General features: G+C 52.8%; 1 protein-coding gene across 2 annotated transcripts in view; it reads left to right on the top strand.

Annotated features, from left to right (window-relative positions):
- The first annotated feature begins 3,126 nt into the window (after positions 1-3,126).
- The window catches only part of CTIF (cap binding complex dependent translation initiation factor), a 266,261-nt gene continuing 251,021 nt past the window's right edge, over positions 3,127-18,366 (top strand). For both annotated transcript variants that reach the window (XM_069468432.1, XM_069468431.1), the window contains exon 1: positions 3,127-3,268. The gene's annotated coding sequence lies outside the window, so the exon portion shown is untranslated. The remainder of the gene's footprint in view (positions 3,269-18,366) is intronic.

Raw genomic sequence — 18,366 nt, 5'->3', positions numbered from 1 at the left:
CCAGTGTCTTAGGCAAGCGGGGATGAGGAGAAGCAACTGCTTACAACAAAGAGAAACATTCTGACTTTTCATTTCTAGGCTATGTGCTAACAAATCAGACAGAGGCAACTCCTGGCCACTCAAAATCTGCCACAGTTAAACCAATGCCAGTGTCATTTCCCCCAAGAATCTCCAGTTCATGAACTCCATACCCAGCAGCTCTTCCGACCAAAGCCTGAAGGTTGGGCATGCGATCAGTCACAGAGCAGAGAGGGAAGGGCGGATGAGGGGCCAAGTAAGCCCGGGGCCTCCCTCCCCGGGGAGATTTGGTCTGGGAGATCCCCAGAGCCTTCCTCCCAAATTCCAGCCTAAAATGCCCATCACCAGAGGCCACTCCAGAGAGCTCTCAATAAGAAGACAAAAATGTCAGGGCTGGAGGAGAGAATGACAAGAATATCTGATACATTAATGAAGATTTACTAGAATGCAGGTAAAGCGGAGAGCCGGCTGTGAGGATATGGAAATCAGGAGGCAAGTTTCGATGGGCAGGGAGCAGCAATGTGGGGCCTAGGGCAATGCCCAGAGAAGGCAGCATCGTCGTCGGGGTGGGGTCCTTGGGCAGCAGGGTAGGGAGGGGGAGAGCATGAACACTGTCAGCTGATGAGGGTTAAGAGAGAGAGGCCAGTGGGAGTGAAGACTAGACCTGGGCCAAGGCTTGTTGAAGACAAGCCTAACTTATTTCACACATTAAGATGAATCACCCTCAAGAATCAGTCCTGCACCACCAGCTCTACTGGTGTGAGGCTGCAGAAAGCAAAACTCCAGGATTATTCTCATGAGCCAGAAAGACCTGGGACAAGAAAGGGAATCAAAGTTAAGCACTTTCCATACGACAGAGCCAGTTTAAATACCTTAGCAACATTGGTTCTCACAAGGCCGAGAAAAGCTCACCCAAGGTCATCCATTTGGAGGTTAAGTAAGCTGCCCAAGGTCGCAGAGTCAGGAAGTATCATGCCTGGGATTCAAACCCAGGGTTCAGGCTGATTCTGGAGCCTGTTATCCCTACTGCTCTCTCAGCCCAGGCAGATGCCCCAAACAGAGGTGTGTGCTCTCCACGATGTTTCCATTCTGCACATTGCTCAGCCTCTCCTCACCTGTGAGGGTGTCATTTAAAGCAAAAGCAAAGCCAAGAACTAGACAATTCTACTCTTGTTTCCTTCACAGGTGGCATGCCCGTCACATAATGTGCAAATCCAACATTGGCAATAAGGTAAGTAAGTGAGAATTTGCTGGATGGATAGACTCCAGTACTATTATTTAATATTTTGGAAACCAAAGAAATTGTCCAGATGTTAAAGCACAAAAATAACTCACTGCTGAGCCAATGAGGCATAAATGCTAAGAGGGACAAACCAGCGGGAAGAGTCAGGTGTGCTCAAACATGTTCCTTTCAGGAGTGGCACCCAGACAACTGGCTGCTGGTACCCATTCTGCCTCTCACCAATCCATGACTGTGGATGAGCTGCTTAGTCTCTGGGCCTGCACCTCACTCTAGAAGGGAGGGGATGACATAAGAATCAGATGAGTTGCTCTGCAGGATGTGAATGTATATGCTGCTTTGCTTTCCTCCTAAGACTTGGCCCATGCTGCATCTCAATCCTCCAAGATGAGCTCTCAACCCAAAACAAAATTCCATCCATCCTTCAAGGCCCACCCACAGTCAGCCCCACCTCTTCTGGGAAACCATCCCAGGCTCCATCTGCCCTCTAGACTCACACTCCAGCCACCACCCCCCCTTTCCTTTGCTGCTTCCCCAACCCCAATCTGTCCCCTTCTGCCCTGCCAAATTGCTGGGACCTTTTAAATTAGCTTTCTTCTCTCTCATCTGGAGACTTTGTACCCTATAGCCTTAATGAGACGGCTACCCATTCCTTTGCCTTTGTTAAAAATCTTAGAAATTCCTTGCTCAATTACCACTTCCTCCAGGAAGCCTTCCTGACCCTCTCTCACTCCCATCTACCCTCCATCCTGTTTGGCTGCTCCTGGTTGGGGAGCAGCGGGAGGGGGTGGGGGGGTCCATAGCATTTTGGGCTCATCCCTATGTTAAGTATTGACTTATCCCCCCCCCATGCAGCACTTTCATTGACTGCTGTCCCTATACTAGACTGAGGGTCTTACCTGTCTTAGCATTCCCAGACGTTCCTGATCTGTGGAAAGGGCTTACCAAATGTTATATGAATTAATAAATGGATTTCTACAGCAGTTATACTGTGTCATACAGTTCCTACAAGTTTCGAACTCCGTTACTCGGTGGGACATACAGTATTTTATACAGTATTTCTCCTGAAGGCCTCTCTGTGCCAAGTTCGGTTTTGACCAAAACATTGGTGATCTGGTTAAGTGATTACTGAATTATCCACTGCATTGAATTCTCCCAGCTACCATGTCCCAGCCCTTAGCTTGGCCAAAGGAAAATTAATTGGTTGCAAAGTGCATATCTAATTACAACATCCCGCCCCTGCCACAGAGATGCTCAAATGTTAATTATAACATATGCATCTCAATAAGCGAGCATGGCATTTAATGTAGCATTAATTACGCCACTTGGGCCCCCCAGTGCATACACAAAGCTCCCTTTTATCTGCCATTAGGACGGATTTTGCACTTTAAGCAAGGAAGCCCTCATCCTTAAAGGCTTTCTGACTCTAAAACCAAACGTTTTCCGTTAGTTTGGACTGCGCCTAAGCCCCCAGTTCTCCCGCCGCAGAGGTCCCCACCCCGGGCTGCGCCAGCACCGTGGAGTCGTGGCGGGGAGAGTTTCGGCGTCGCCGGACTGGGCTGTCTCGGCTGCTCAGGCGGCAACCGCAGCGTCCTCGGGCCACCCCGCTCTCCAGGGCCCGCCATTCTGGGAAAGAAAGGCGAACTACATTACCCAGCAGGCCTCCCGCCTCCCTCTTTCCTTTCAAGTCTTTGCACGTGGCCGGAGGGGAGGGCGGGGCCTGGACGTCACTCTCCTACATTCTCTTTCCCTGTGTCAGATCAGCGAACATTTTTTTCCTTCCTTTACTCCCTCCCCCCTACCCGCCCCTCCCTCCCTCTTTCCCTTCCCTCCCTCCCTCCCCTCTCGGCTGGGTCTTTGCGCCCGGGCGCCGGGTCCCCTCCGCAGCTGGGACGCGCCGAACTCGAGGCAGGAGTCGGCAATCCAGAGCCTCGTCCCTCCCTTCCCCTTCCCTGCCCCCTTCCCCCACCCCTGACTGGGGCTCCGCGCAGCGGCCAGAGGAACCCCGAGGTGAGCATCCCCTCGTCCGTCCTCCTCTTTTAGTCATCCCAGCTTGCCGATCGATCCGAGGACTCGGGAGGAGGGCTGCGTGACGTGCGCGTGCTTATAGATAAATCCGGGAAAACCGCCCCAAACAATTACCCCCTTCCCCCTCCCTGCGCCTCTGCCAGCGGGGTGTCCGCACCCATCCACCGCCCCCTCCTCCCCCTCTGTGGGGGACTGCACTCCACAATCTCGCCCCCTCCCTGGGTTTGTCCCATTCCCTGCCGCGTTCTGCGCTCCGTGGGGAGCCGTGGCCCTGGAGCCCCGGCGCCCAGGGGGGTTCTTGGGGGCCGCACGGCAGGATCCCAGCTCGCGTTGGAGCTGCGCGGTGTAGCGGCTGTCATGTGCTGGGTTCCGACCCGGGGGGAGGAAGGGAGCGAGCGTGATTCCTGTCCCTTTTGTTTTGAAGCCCGCATTTGCTGCATCGAGCAGTTGGTTTAGTACCAGCCAAACTTGCAGCTGTTCTGACTGCGCTCCGCCGAGGTAGGGAGCGCGTCTCGGGGCCGGGGGCTGCCGCACTCCGGGCTGCCGGAGGGACCCGGAGAGTGTGTCTCCACGCCTCCCCTCCTTCCCCTGGTGACTGATTGTGTCTGTGGCAGCGAGCGCGCGCGTGTGTGTGTGTCTGCACCCGTCCCCGCGGGCTCGGGGATGTCTGTGGATGGCTGTCGTCTAGACAGGGTGCAGCCCCCTCCCTCCGTCCCTGCTGAGCCCGCGGGCAGCGGGGGGCGCGGGGGATGGGAGCAGAGGAAGAAACCAATTGGTGGACTCATTGCGGTCTCAGCTTTGGCCAGTCCCCACGCTTGTGATTTTGTTGTCTTTTTGATTATTCTCGTCACCGCGGTGTAATCGGGCCTGGGGAATAGATCCGCCCGGCGGAGCAGGGGTTAAGTTGACAGGCTGTGAAAAGCCAGCTCTCGGCAGCGAGTGACCCGCGCGGCCGTGGGGTGGGCTCCAGCTAGAGTTCGTCAGGAAGACGGGCAGGTGACTGTCCCGGGCGCGGGTCGTGGGGGAGGGCCGGCGGGCTGCGAGGGCTTGGGCTGCGGCGGAGGTCTGGGGCCTCCGAGGACCGCGTGCTGGTGCCTGCATGCAACCGGAGGAGGCGTCCCAGGGACCGCGCGTCTGAGCCGGGTATTTCTCCATTGATGTTAAAAGACAATCGGGGATCCGAGCCCCTCATCTGGGCGGCGTTGGCTCTGTTTGGTTCCGCGGAGTTTCAGGGTTGGGGCTGGGGAGGAGGGGATGCGAGCAGGGAGGGGCGTTCGGCGCGTAGAGGGGAGGGATGGCTGGTGGCGTTGTGTGCGTCCCCACCCCGAGGAGTGAGGCGTCGCCTCCCCCGCCCCGCTGTATGTGTGTACACACCGCTCCGGCGTGTGTGGGGGGCGGGGACCGCAGACCGCGGCATAGTGGGGACGCCCGTGGGCCCTGATACCCTGCAGGACCGGTCCCGCCGGCTCCCTCGCCGTTCTAGTTGGGGTCGTGTGTTCCCGCGCGCGCGTCTGGGCTACTTGGAGAGGGGATACTGCGGCTATGGGCGGGGGAGACCCTGGGGTTGCTTGTGCTTGTCATCTGTGTGGAGTCCCGGACCCGCCGTGCGGCGGGAGTCACGCGGCCCCTCCCTCCGCGTCCCGGACCGCCCCTGACCCGGCCACCCGGCCGCCCGCCCGGCGGCCCCAGGGGCTGGTCTGCCTGGGCGGGGAGGAGCCGCGGGCGCGCGCGTGTCGCCGCCCCCCGGACACGCCGGGGCTGACCCTTGCACTCCGAGGTGCCCCGTGGGTGTGCGTGCCCGCGCGCGGCGCCGCCTTCCCAGACCTGCAGAGATGAGCGAGCCCGGCGGCCCCTCAGCCCCCAGTTCTTCAGTCTGGGGACAGTGGTAGCCGCAGGCTGCCCCAGTCCAGGCCCAGCCCGCTGCTGCCGCCCTGGCCGCCGCCCGAAGCCGGGCCGCCCGCCCGCCCGGCGCTCTGTCTCCGTGGCCGGGGATTGTTTCCGGGCCTCGGGCCGGCGCGGCAGGAGAGGAAGCGGCCGGAGCTGCCGGCGCGGCGGCGGCGAAAGTGACACAGCGCGAGGGCCGCGGCCGCCAGGGCCGGAGGGAGAGGAAGGAGCCGCCCAGAGCGCGGGAGGGGCCGCCCTGCTGTCCGGCCCAGCTCCTCCTGCCCGGAGCGGGGTCTGGGCCGAAAACCTCAGGAATCCCGGCTCGGAGCTGGCTCCGGCCGCGCGAGGAAATTGCCTGGCTTTCAAGAAAACCCAATGACACGAGAACAGACTGCACCGAGCAGACGCTTGAAGATGGCCAGGACGCACTCAGGTTGCCTGAGGAAACTCCCTCTGAGGGAGTGTTGGGAACAGGACTCGGTTTACACACAGATCGTCTCACCTGTGTGTCATGTATCTGTCCTGGATAATGTATGCTCAGAGGCAGTAATTTTGTAACACATTCTGGGGTACAGTGTCATCAGTGATTAACAGATTGCTAGAATAATAATACGTTTGCATGACCTTACAGGGCAGGTTTGTTTTTCAAGTATTATAGCACTTAAGGTGGGTCAGTGAGGCAGGATGGAGAGTATTAACCCCATTTTACAGATGAGCACACTGAGGGCCAAGAAATGATGTGGTTGCCTACGGCCTCTCAGTAAGGGAAGGGCTACATTCCCCCTCTGAGATTTCTCTTCTCAGCCCATGGCTGTTTATTTAAGTAGTGGCCACTTTTTTTGAGAATGGATTCTGGACACCCCAGCAGGACTGAACCCAAGAAAGGGGGTACATTCTGCTGGTGCTTACTCTTTTTCAAAACACGTTTAGTTTGCTAACGGTTCCTGATGAGAATAGCCACTAAAGAACAGAAGTCTGCATGAGCCTAATTATCGCCCATTTAATAATTTGCTCTTGGTGAATAGATATCAGCTGTGATACATCCGGTATATACCGGAATCGTGCCTGCATGTGGTACATTTGCATGGTACCTACCTGTTCAGGCAGCACGTGCCTGTGTTCGTATGGGTGTGTTCCTGGAGTCCTTACTGAAGCCAAGGTTTGTTCTTTAGTTACTGGTTTCAAAGCCATTGGATTTAAAATGTGGACCTCTGAGAAACCATCCCAGGTTGTATACTCTCTGTCCTCCTCCTTCTCTAGGGATGAGGAAGCCCAGAAAAGAGCAGTCTGTATTTCTCAGCGTTTAGGTACTTAAAAGGTTCTCAGGCATTGCCTGGAGGGTTATTAAGTTTGTCCAGCTAATCAGCTAATTAACCATTCATTCACAAATATGTACTGGGCACCTACATGTTTGTGTATCTAGAAGTGTATATAAAGAAAATTTAACAAATGTTAAATTAAGTCCAGCAAATGTTTATCAAGCACCTACCTTAGCCTAGATAGTCACTCGACTGTGTTTTGGGCACACAACGATAGTATAGCAGAAATAGTTAGTTACAATGCAATAACAGTGGAGAGAACAGATCGTAAATATTTTAAAGCACTCACCCTGGAACCTAGTCAATTTCACATGTTGGTTGCAAGGGGCCCATAACGCCAGTTCGTCTCCTAGAGCAAATGCAGAAGGAAGCAAGGTGGTGGGGAGAAGATCCTTATGCCCCTTGTTACCTTGAACTTCATTCAGGCTGTTTGGAACCTTCCAGGAGGGCCCAGAGCTCTGTCCTGTAGAAGTTAGGCAGCTGGTGGGAAATAATTACCCTGAAACCAACCAACAGGTTCTGCTCAGCATCAGGAGCTGAGGAGGTGTTCTCTGAGGTCCCGCCCCAGCTCTGACATGCTGTGTTTCAGTGAGGCCGTGGCTTTGGGCAAGGTCTTGCTCAGGCCCCACCTGGGTATAGGGGTTTCTGTCTTACAGGTCTGTGTAGATGTTTTACTATGGGTCCGCTTTTTATCTATTCTCAAACTTACTCTGTGGGCCCTGAAATTGCCCTCTAATTTCATTTCAGTTTTGGACTCCATAGCCCTTGTTTTAAGGCTGTGTTGTTTGCAGTTCAGATCATGAAGGAGGAAGCAGGAGATGGGTGGTGAGGATGGAGAGAGAATTCCGAGCCCAGATAAATAACAGGAGATACAGACACACAGGCAAATTGCAATTTTTGAGAATTCTCCAAACATGATGGCATTTCTGCATAACTTACCTGATAAGGTGGAAACCATTTTTTGATGTCGGGGGTGGGGGTGGGGTGAGGGATCCCTGCCTCTGGGCCCCCACTGCTAACTCATGGGTACCCTGAGCCCAGCTGTTTACTTGCAGGCTTGGGTTTTCTTCTGCCTTCCTCCCTCCCCCTGCACTCAGTTTAATTTAGAACCACAATAATGGTGGCCTTCCCCCTGCATTACCACCATGCCAACTATCAACATCTGCCTCCGATTTCTGAATTCAACCCAGGCCAGAGCTGTGGTTCAGAACAGGATGAGAACAGACACATCCTTGGATCCTAGGCACCCAGAGCTGGGGAGAGCCTTTCAGATGATCTGATCTCCATGTGAAGACCTTAAGGCCCAGAGAAGTGGAATGACTTGCCCAGGGTCACAGTGAGCCATTGGCAGAGTGGGACAAGAAATCCTGGAATTTGAGATCTCATCCGATCTTCTTTCTCTATACTATATGATGCTTTCTGAAAAAAAGTTGCATCCTTACTTCCCAAAGAGTGAGAACTTTCCATCTTATTTCCCTTCTTCTGGTATCGGCAAAGGCTCTTGAGTAATTTTTCAGTTTTGGTTTTGCTTTCTTCCAAGACTGGCCTTTCCTGCTTCGTTTTCACCTTTGGCATCCAGGAACAAATGAGGGCATGTGTTTGGGAGAGTTGATAGGCTTGGGGTCTTCCAGCACTCTTCAGTTTGGCCCTGTGGCAGGGTCCTCAGGAACCTCCTGGAAGTGTCTGCAAAGCTGATATGTATGTGCATTTTTCTAGAAAGAGGATCCTCAGATTTCATTTGATTCTCAGCTGACTCAGGTAAGGACAAAAGTCCTGGTGGGAAGGAGGACAGTAGATTGATTGCAACCGGGAACTATTAGAATGCCCAACACTTGATTTGGCTTTACAGTTTGCAAAGTATTTCACACAAATTACTCCATCTGCCCTTTACAACAGGCTGTTATCATTATCCCCATTTTGCAGACGAGGAAGCTGAACCTCTGTGGTCAGCGACATGCCCAAGTCACTAGTAAGTAGAACAGGGGTCTGAACTCTGACTTTAGACTTGACATCCAGTGCCCAGGGTCGAGGGGGCTTACTGTCTGACATCATCAGTATGGTTTTGTGAGTGGACGGTCTTGAACTTTTTAGAGCTTCTTTATATCTACCATTGACTCATATTCAGCCACAGAGCCAGACCCAAATGCTAACTTACCCAGGGGGTGGGGTGCATAAAGTATGAGGGACAGTTACCATAGCAACAGTATGTAGCATGGGGCCAGTTTGGGATGATTTCATGGAAGCGGTGAATTTGGTAGTGGGTACGGGGTGGTGGTGGAGGAGGTTTTAGGCTGGGGCAGTGGCTCAAAAGTGGTTAAGGGGAGACTGTGAGCTTGGGGTGGCGGTGGAGCAGATCTAAGAGGTTTGCTTGAACATCCTGCAGTCAGTGGGAGCTTCTCAGAAGTCGTTGGACTCTATTTCTATTCCTGGCTCTGCACTAGGCCCTGGGGCCACAGGAGGGGCCAGGTACGGCCCCCTGTCTTCAAGGAGCCTACTGTCCAGTGGAAGAGGCAGACACTTACCTGCTCTCTGTTCACGGTGGTGTGGGGAGCGCAGTGGGAGAGGAGCCTGGGGGCCTTACAGCAGGCGGACAAGAGGCACCTGTTCTGGCCGCAGGGATCAGGGAGGGGGCTTCCTAAAGGAAACAGCTAGGGAGCTGCATCTTAATGGATGAAAAGGAACTAGGCAGGAGAAGGGCATTCAGGGAGCAGGAATGGTGTACACACAGGTGTGGAGGGATGAGGCTGCCTGGGTGTAGGAAGGAACCACAAGCAGTGAGGTCAAATGCAGGGGCGGAAAGGCAGACAGTGCTTCAGACCTTGGCTTTCAGCCTTGCGGGTAAGGCACGGAGGAAGGGCTTTAAGCAGCGGCGAGGTGTGCAGCCGTGGGTCAGAAGGGAACGTGCGGGGAGCAGAACCAGTTTCCATATGGTATCCAGGTCGCAGGGGATGAGGCCTGGAACCAGGGCTGTGCGTCTAAGGCAGGACTGAAGGTCATATATTAAAAATATTTGGGAGTAAAGTCTGCAGTGATTAGACTTCGTGACAAGGGAGGAGTCCCAGTGACTCCCAGGTTTCCGCCCTCACTGACCGGGTGGTTGGCAGCCCATTCCCCGGGTGTGGAGCGGGACTGCTGTGGTTGGGGTGGGAAGGAAGACTGGCAAATTCAGTGCTGCACGAGTTGCATTTGAGTTGCTGGCAGCGTAGTTGGATGGGGCTGTCTTACAGACAATACAACAGGTAAGGTAGAGCCTGCAGAAGTGTGGGCCGAGCTGTGGTTCTGGGAGTGCTGAGCGTGACTGTGGTGGCTGCTACAGACAATGAGAGCAGACCTCTTCCTCCCATTGTCAGAGAATCCTTTGTCATGCCGGGTGCTGTCGTCAGGGAAGCCAGGCGGGGATGCTGTGTCATGCTGGAGGCCCAGCTGGCAAAATCCAGCGACAGCCAAGAGCGAGCTTCAGCTGGAAACATTAGAGTGAGTTACGGGAGAGACATTTCGTTTTTTAACATCTACAGTGAGCAGAGCCCTGTAGAGCCTTGAGGTGTGAGTACTGGGCAGGAAGATCAGGATCCGGCTTCCAGGAGCAGGCAGTCTACTGGGGGAGACACGATGTGAACACATGAACCCACTAAAAAGCTATAACATATGGGGAAAGAGTAGAATGCAAATTAAATATTAATAGCATGCTGCAGATACCTGGGTTCTGCTGCTTCTTATAGAGCTGATGTGTTTCAGGCAGAGGTCCAGTCTTTTCCTGTTAGAATCCTCTGGACTGACGGTAGTGCCTGGCACATAATAGGTGTTCAGTCTACGTTTGTGGATCTGCAGGGATGCACAGAGTTAGTTGTCTGGAGTGGGGGGGTCAGCCAGGGAAGGTTTCCACGAACAAGTCCAAAGGGGGCCTCCCAACACTGATTTAGCATACTTTTAGTACCACAGTGGAATAAAAGTCTTGAAAACCTTCCAACGACAAAGTACCTAGAAATGCTGTCTAAGCTGTAACTAGCATGCTTTCAAAGAAGAGCTAAGCTCGTAGAATGTAAGGGAAATCCCCAGGGATCTCAAAACCCAGCGCAGAGGGTAAGCTCAGCTGATGCTCGGCTGGGCCTGGCGGGCGAGAGAGGAATTGAGGGGTGGTTACTGGTCTCAACACCCAAGAGTCCTGACAATGTCCCCTCTAGAACTAGAGATGAGACCAGGAGTTGGAATTGAGATCCCTGCCTTAAAGGGGACCAGCAAAGGTTTGCATGCTTGGAGGAAGGATGGATGAGACGCCAGCCCATTGGCATTGGGGGGGGGGAGGGGGATGTCTTGACCTGAATGTGAGGTCCCTCGAAATTCAAGACCTCAGGCCTATTATGGCTTTGGATGTCCACTAGACGTGTGGTCCAGGAGGCCTCCAGAAGAGAAATTAGCGCATGAAGTCTTGGGGGTCAGGGTCCTCCAATTGTGGGCCAGGGTCCTTAGGGGCCTGGGAAGATTCTGAGTGTCTTTGTCAGAGAGACGCATCATGGCCAGGGCAGGGTAAATGAGTAAGTGATGAGAGGGAAGAGAGAGCGCCCTTGGTGGAGCTTTTTGAAAAAATCTTAGAGACAGCAGCACAGACAGCGGTGGAGAAGGACTGTTCCTGCCCTGGGGCTTCTGTCTCTTCGCAAAAACCTGCAGATGAGCCTGTCTGGGAAGCCCAGAATGTTCATCCTTCCCTGCCATGTACTCAGGTCAGGTTCTTACAAATGAGGCTTCTTCCTAGGGTCCCGGCGAGGGTGTCCTGTGCAGATTCCAGCACCTACTGATCCTCTAGACCACGTGCCACATTGTTGTCCCCTTGCCGAAAGCCTTCAGTTCCTACAGTTTCAAACTTGGGAGACAGCTTAGAGGTCACCTAGTCAACCCTCCACCTGGCGTGGGCATCAAATGCTTCCTCTGGCTGGGCGCTCACCGCTGTGAAGCAGCTCCTTCCCTTACGAGAAGGCTGTGGGAGCTGCAAAGGTCTTGTGTTGAGACTTTGCCAGCTGCCAGCCACTTCCACCCGTCGTCCCTGCTGCTGTCCTGAGAGATGGTTTCAAGACCCTTCACCATCCTGCGTGCTTTTGCTAGAAGGGCCTCAATTTGTCGAGCTCAGATTCAGCGTGAATCCAGCCAACGTCTGTCCTCACTTTCTTAGCACAGAGGGAGCTTTTGAAAGTAGATGTGAGGTTAGCTGAGCTGGCTGCATAGGCGCAGTCTGTGATGGGGAGGTTTTGAGAAGCTTTGGCTCAGTGCTTTTCAGATGATCATGAAAGAAGCAACAGCACACGCTGCAAGTTCCTTCCTCCAATGCCCAGAATACATCTCAGCTTCTAAGTAAGCAACTCGCGAATCGAACGCAGGGAGCTGACGTTTATTGCATGCCTACTGCATGCCAGGCACAGTGCTAGGCGCTGTCTGTATGCCTCACTAAATGAAAGTAACTTCTGTGAGGGAGACAGACAGAGAGGCAGAGCTGTGGTTGTGACGATTGAGCCCTGAAGTTATTCAGAAAGAATGTGTGTGGTTCCATCCCAAGTGGGTGGAGCTGACACATTCCCCATGCTGTTTCCTTATAGGGCCTTCCCTTGGGGTAGGCAATGTCCTGATCTCACCACTAGCCAGGAACCCACAGGCCTTTGCCGTACTCTTGGGGCATTTGCTGAAATACTTACGAGTTTGAACCATGAGATCAAGAAAGCGACCTGCTTAGAGAATTCATATCTTGGTGTGTCACCAAACAGGATGGTGTTGACAAAGTGTTTTTTGGAGCATATGGTTTATCTGTCCCTTGGTGTCTGTCTGCAGTGCCCTGGGCGCTCTCAGGAAGCAACAAGGTGTTCTGCTCTTCCATCTCCCCGCATCCGCAGGGTGGTTGGCATCTGTGTGGGTCGTACATTCACCACGTGCCACGTCAGGTGATGAAGAGCACGAGTTGCCTTTGCAGCGAGGTTGCGTCAGACAGCTGGATGCCTGGATGTGCTCTGCCACCTTTCTGCAGGACCCTGTGCCAACGGGGCCAGGGGTGAGGGTCAGGCATTCTGGGAAAGTTCCCTTCTCCCTCTAAAAATTGTTTCTTACGCCCACATTCTATTGGTTTGTCTTAATCCTTTTAGCGTAAGACTCTTAGCCTGTCAACATTTGGTTCAGTTTAGCAGCTTGCGTCAGGCATCTGCTGTGGGTCAGGCTCTGTGAACCAGGCCGGCTGAATTGGCGTGAACCTGGCAGGGTCCCTGCCTCTTGCTTTCCCGTCTCCGTGGGGAGGACAGAACAGCCTTATGTTAGTGTAGCATGGTGAGCATTGGGTCAGGGGAGCACAAAGGGTGCTGAGGCAGCCAGAAGTGGGGTGACTAAATTTTTTGTTCAGATGCATAATCATTCTGGGACACTTGTGAAAACTGAGATTGTCCTGGGCAAATGGGGGCTTATGGATGCACCAGCCAGGGTGGTGTATGCATGTGGGTCACACCTGACACTATTATCAGTCATTGATCCTGCAGGGTGCACATAGGGGTGACAGGGGAAATGCTCACACACAAGAGAAATGGGCATCTGTTTCCCCACTTTGCTTAAGGGCTGGGGGGACAGCATTATCTGTGGGGACAGCGTTATCTGTGGGGACTGTGGACTCAGAATTCTGGTGGGGCTCAGCTTACAGCCATAAGTTTCTATCTTATATCTCACTGTGATCTCAGTTTGGGGGTTGGGGATAGAAGTATGTAGAGATGAAAACCATCTGACTTGGGGGATGTTATTGGCTACAGGTAAAAGAATAGGAGACTAACAGTGGCTTTAAAAACAAGGTGTTTCAATTCACATAGCCAGAAGTCTAAAGGTAGGAGTTCTGGAGTTGGTTAATTTAGTGGGTCAGTGATAATTTCACAGACTCATTCTAACCATCTGGGCTGCTATCTTCAGCATATTGGCCTTTGTTCTCAGGTTTGTCCCCTCATGCTCATAGCATGGCTGCCACTGCTCCAGGCATCACATTCTCATGCAACTGTATCCAAAGGCAGGCAGGCAGGTGAGTTTCTCCTTGTCCATCTTATTTTGTCAGGGAGGGAAACCTTTCCCAGAATTTCCCTGCTAGAATTTCCACCGAGTCCCATTGAAGAGAAACATGTCCATACCCATACTCTGTAGAGGATGAGAAAGCAAGTCTCTGGTATTTTCAGCCTCATCTATAGCAGGAGGCGACCTCTGCTTGCAAGGAAGTGGGGAAAGGAATAATGGTTGGCTAAGCAATGATTAACATTTGCTTCACCAAGTTTCAACATGGTATTATTTATTTGGAGGAGGGGTCAGCTTTATTGAAATATAATTTTTTATACCTCAGTATAACTGATGTTTAAAAAAAATACTACCACCTGGTTCTGGCAACCACTGTTCTGCTTTGTATCACCATAGTTTTGCCATTTCTCGTAACGATTATTTCTTAACCTGCAGGTAATACCAGGACATAGGAGCCCAGGTTTCCCATGGAAGCCTTCTGTGTGATCTCAGTAGGGGGCTCCGTGGCCCCTCTCCCTAGCAGCTCCTGCAGTTTCTTGCCACTAGAGTCAGATGGAGAACCCTGCAGGCAGAATCATCCAGAGAGAGGGAGCCTATGTTGCTGGTGGCCTGGGCAGCAGGGCTGGAGAGGCCTGAGGGCCTGAGGTCTGGCTGGACAATGGAGGACAGTGGACACCTTTGTAGGCGCTGGGGGCTTGAGAGAGGACTTGCTTCTCAGCCGTGGCTAGGACACCTTAGATCCTGCAGAATGAGTTCTCTTGCCCACGTTGATTGGAACCCAGGCCTTGGGAAGATGGTGGTGGCCGCCACCTTCTCCTCCCTAAACCACCATCCTGTTTATACACAAGCATACAAACAGCCCAGGCCATGGTACCTACCACTCAAGAGGGGGGCAAATCCATCCCCACGGGGCTCCTCTACACCCTGCCCAGATAATCGATTTGTCCTCCTCGTCCTCCTCGCTCCATTCCTCCCCTGCACCCCCGCCCCACAGCATTGGTCTGTGCATCATTAGGGCACTTAGCACTTTCCATCACTCCCTCCCTCTTCATCATTCCCCGGGCACCTGCCTGATCTCCCCTGTGAGATCATAAGCACGTGGAGATCCTATTCTTGTGGGAGTCATCAGTGCATTTCCCATAAAATCAGGGCCGTGCCAGCCATGGGGTCAAAGCTCCATGGAAAAAATGCATTTTTAAGGCAAAGTGCACATTTGTAGAAAGGCACTTGTTCATGTTGGACATCTCTCCGGAGTAAAAAACCAGTTCCGTGTGTTACTGCACGGTGCCATGAGTGAGGATTTGTGGGTCTCCACGTTTTCCTTCCCTAAAGAGGAAGAAAGGCAATCAGCCATGCTGTCATGGGTTGGTTGTGTCCCCCCAAAATTCATATGTTGCAGTCCTACCCCGAGCACCTCAGATTGTGACTGCATTTAATGATAGGGCCTTTAAAGAGATAATTAAGTTAAAATGAAGCCATTAGGTTGGGCCCTAATCCAGTATGACTGGTGTCCTTAAGAGATTAGGACACAGATGAGACATAGACTGGGGGCACCCATGTGAGGACGCAGTGGGAAGGTGGCCGTCTGCAAGCAAAGGAGAGAGGCCTCAGAAGCAGCCAGCCCTGCCGACACCTTGATCTTGGATTTCCAGCCTCCAAAATAAGAACATTTCTGTTGTTGAAGCCACCTAGGCTGTGTTGGCTAGTTATGGCAGCCCTCCCATCTAATACAGAAGGATTCTCCCCTACGGGTTTCAGAGGGCACACAGCCCTGCCAACACCTTAGTTTTGGAATTTCAGCCTCAATGAATGACATTCGTCTGTTGTTTTCCACCACACAGTTTGTGGTCCTTTGTTATGGTGGCCCTAGGACACTAATACACATGCAGTGTGCTGGGCTCTGTGCTTAGGGCTTCACCTCAGAGTATTTAATCTTCCAGCTCTGGGTGTAAGTGTTACTATCCTCTTTTGCAGATACCCCAGGAAGGTTAGCATTTCCCCTGAGGTCACACAGGGACACCAGGCTGTAAATCTAGGCCTGTGTGGCCCCCAGATCTGGACTCTGCCCAGAGAGCTGCATGTTTGGGTGGTGGGGAGATGTCTGTAAACTCAGGGATTGAGCAGGTGGTATTTCTACTGAAACCCTGGGCGATCCAATAATAACTTTAACAGCCTCACATTTGTTAAGTATTACAGCATTGAAATGCTGGGTGAGCACTTCACACATGCTGTCTTCATTAGCCTTTGCAGCCTCTATTTTATAGATGAGCAAATGGGGGTACAGAGAGGGTGTCTTAGTCCGTTTGGGCTAATAACAAAATATTATAGACTGAGTGGCTTACGAACAACAGAAACTTACTCCTCACAGTTCTGGAGGGTGGGAAGTGCAAGATCAAGGTGCTGGCGGATTCAGTGTCTGGCGAGGGCCTGCTTTCTCATAGATGGTGCCTTCTTGCTGTGTCCTTATGTGGCGGAAGAGGTGAGAGACATCTCTGGACCCTCCTTTATGAAGGCACTAATCTCATTCATGAGGGCTCCACCCTCATGGCCTAATCACCTCCCAAAAGGCCCCACCTCCTAGTTCCATCTCGCTGGTGGTTAGATTTCAACATATGAATTTTGGGCAGACACAAACGTTGAGACCATAGCAGAGGTTAAGTATTTTACCCTACATCACACAGCTGAGAAGCGGCAGAGCCAATTTTGCCCCACTTTTGTCTCTTATCTGTGACGCACAGGGATTGGCCGGTTACTCTGCAGTCCCCTTGCGGTGTTCTGCAAAGGTCACTGGTCTTAAATCTGCCACTAGTGACCGGGGTGCTCTCAGGCAAGTCACTTCACATGTGGGTATTAATTCCTTCTCGGTTGCTCAGGGCTTGGATGAGATAATATCTAAAGAATTAGATTTTCTCATTCTGAGGTTCCCGTTGTGCATTCCTCTGTCATGCAGGGATTGGGTCTGCAGTTTGGGCCAACACAGACGGGAGCATCCCTGTGATGCTGTCTTTGGCATGTGCCGACACCTGAGGTGGCGGCTCCAGATCTGCCTGAGATGCCAGTTGGACCTGTGGTTTGGTCATTGTTCCCTTCCCTGTAAAATTCATTCTTGCAACAAGGTAGAAATTATCCCCCTCTTGTGCCAGGTCCGTTCTTGGTTTTCTGAGGGCGTGGGCTTTGAGTTACATCCACAGAAGCGTGTGGGGAAAGGGTTGCTGGTGACACGATGTTGGTGTGTTTCCTTCCTCTGGGTAAACAAACCAGGGGCCTGCAGGCTCGTCAGCACCAGGGGGACGCCAGCCACAGGCGCAGCCGGCCCTGCGAGCCCGGGTTCAGCTGCTCTGTGGCTTCATCCTGTTCCCCTTTGCTCTCAGGCCCAGGTGGGTGGCGGGTGAGGGTGTGGAGGGTGACGCTGCGGTTCCTGGCGTGCACGCTGAAAGCGGGGCAATCAGAGCAAGGGCGGGAAACCTCCAGCCGCCCGGCTCCTGGTTTATCCCCACAGGGTTTTCGAGATTTTACTTACCTCATTACAGCCAAGTGTACTTAATGCTTCTGTAATAGATTTTAGAAGGAGAAAAGCAGTTGAGTGACTTTCAAAGCTCCCGGTTCCCGGTGGTCTGCTTGTGACCGCAGCGTTTGGACGGATGGGGAGAGGCCTGCAATCCCGGGGGTGCAGAGGCTGTGCACACCCCATCGCTGTGGTGGAGGGTGGGGGGGATGGCTGTCCACGGTGCAACAGGACAAGTTATCTCCTCATTTCTTGCTGTCGTCAGCGCCACCAGCGGTCATTGCATGCGAGGTGGCCAGGGAGCTGGCAGGGCTAATGCACTTCCTCCAACAGGGACATTTAAGCAAAAAAAAAAAACCCAGGTGACTTGGCCAAGGTCACATACCACACTTGCCGGTGAGAAAACAAATTGAGGACTGGTTCTCTGAACTGTGCCCTCTTGCTTGTTTAGAATGAAGCATGTGGAAGTTTCTGGAACCCCCGGGGTAGCCGTGTCTCCCTCAGGAACCAGCTCCAGACTGCCGCTGTACCCAGCAGGCGTCATCGTCCCATCCCGGGCCGCGGCAGGCACTGTGATGACGGCAGCCCCACTCGGGGTGTTTGCCCAGCGTGCGGACACGGCCGGCTGTGTGCTGAAGGCCGGGTCCGGGACGGAGTCACCTTCCCTGGGAATTTTTGAACGGGAGCCGGGGGAGAAGGGTCCTTTCCTTCCTGAGGGCCCGGCGTGGAGAAGGAGCCTGGCGGCTCTGCCCACATCCACGCCAGGTGGAGGGACTCGCTATAGTTAGCTACAGTCTCTGTGTCAGTCTGCTCAGGCTGCCACAATGAAATCCCATGGACTGGGTGGCCTAAACAACAGACATTTATTAATATTTCTTCACAGTTCTGCAGGCTAAAAGTTCAAAATCAAGATCCTGGCAAATTTGGTTTCTGGTGAGGTCTCTCTTTCCAGCTTGCAGACAGCCGCCTTCCTGCTGTGCCCTCACATGGTCTTTCCTCCGTGCTTGTGTGCACGGAAAGAGACAGCTGTCTGGTGTCTGTTCTTCTGCTAAGGACACCGGTTCTATCGTATTAGGGTCCGCCCTTATGACCTCACTTAGCCTTTATTACCTCCTTAATGGCCCCGTCTCCAAGTACAGTTACATTGGGGTTTAGGGCTTCAACATGTGAATTTTAAAAGGACATAATTTAGTCCATAACAGTCTATATTCAATAAGCCCCGTTTCTATGCCATAAGGAATGTCGTTCATACCACTGGTGGATTACAGGATGATTTTCAGTTGAATACTTATGTAAAAACTGTCAAACCACATGTTCCTCTAAATGTGCATTAAAGAAAAAAATGCAACTAGTAC

This window comes from Eulemur rufifrons, chromosome 5, assembly GCF_041146395.1.
Source record: "Eulemur rufifrons isolate Redbay chromosome 5, OSU_ERuf_1, whole genome shotgun sequence".
NCBI lineage: Eukaryota > Metazoa > Chordata > Mammalia > Primates > Lemuridae > Eulemur > Eulemur rufifrons.
This window is presented reverse-complemented; position numbering and strand designations above follow the sequence as displayed.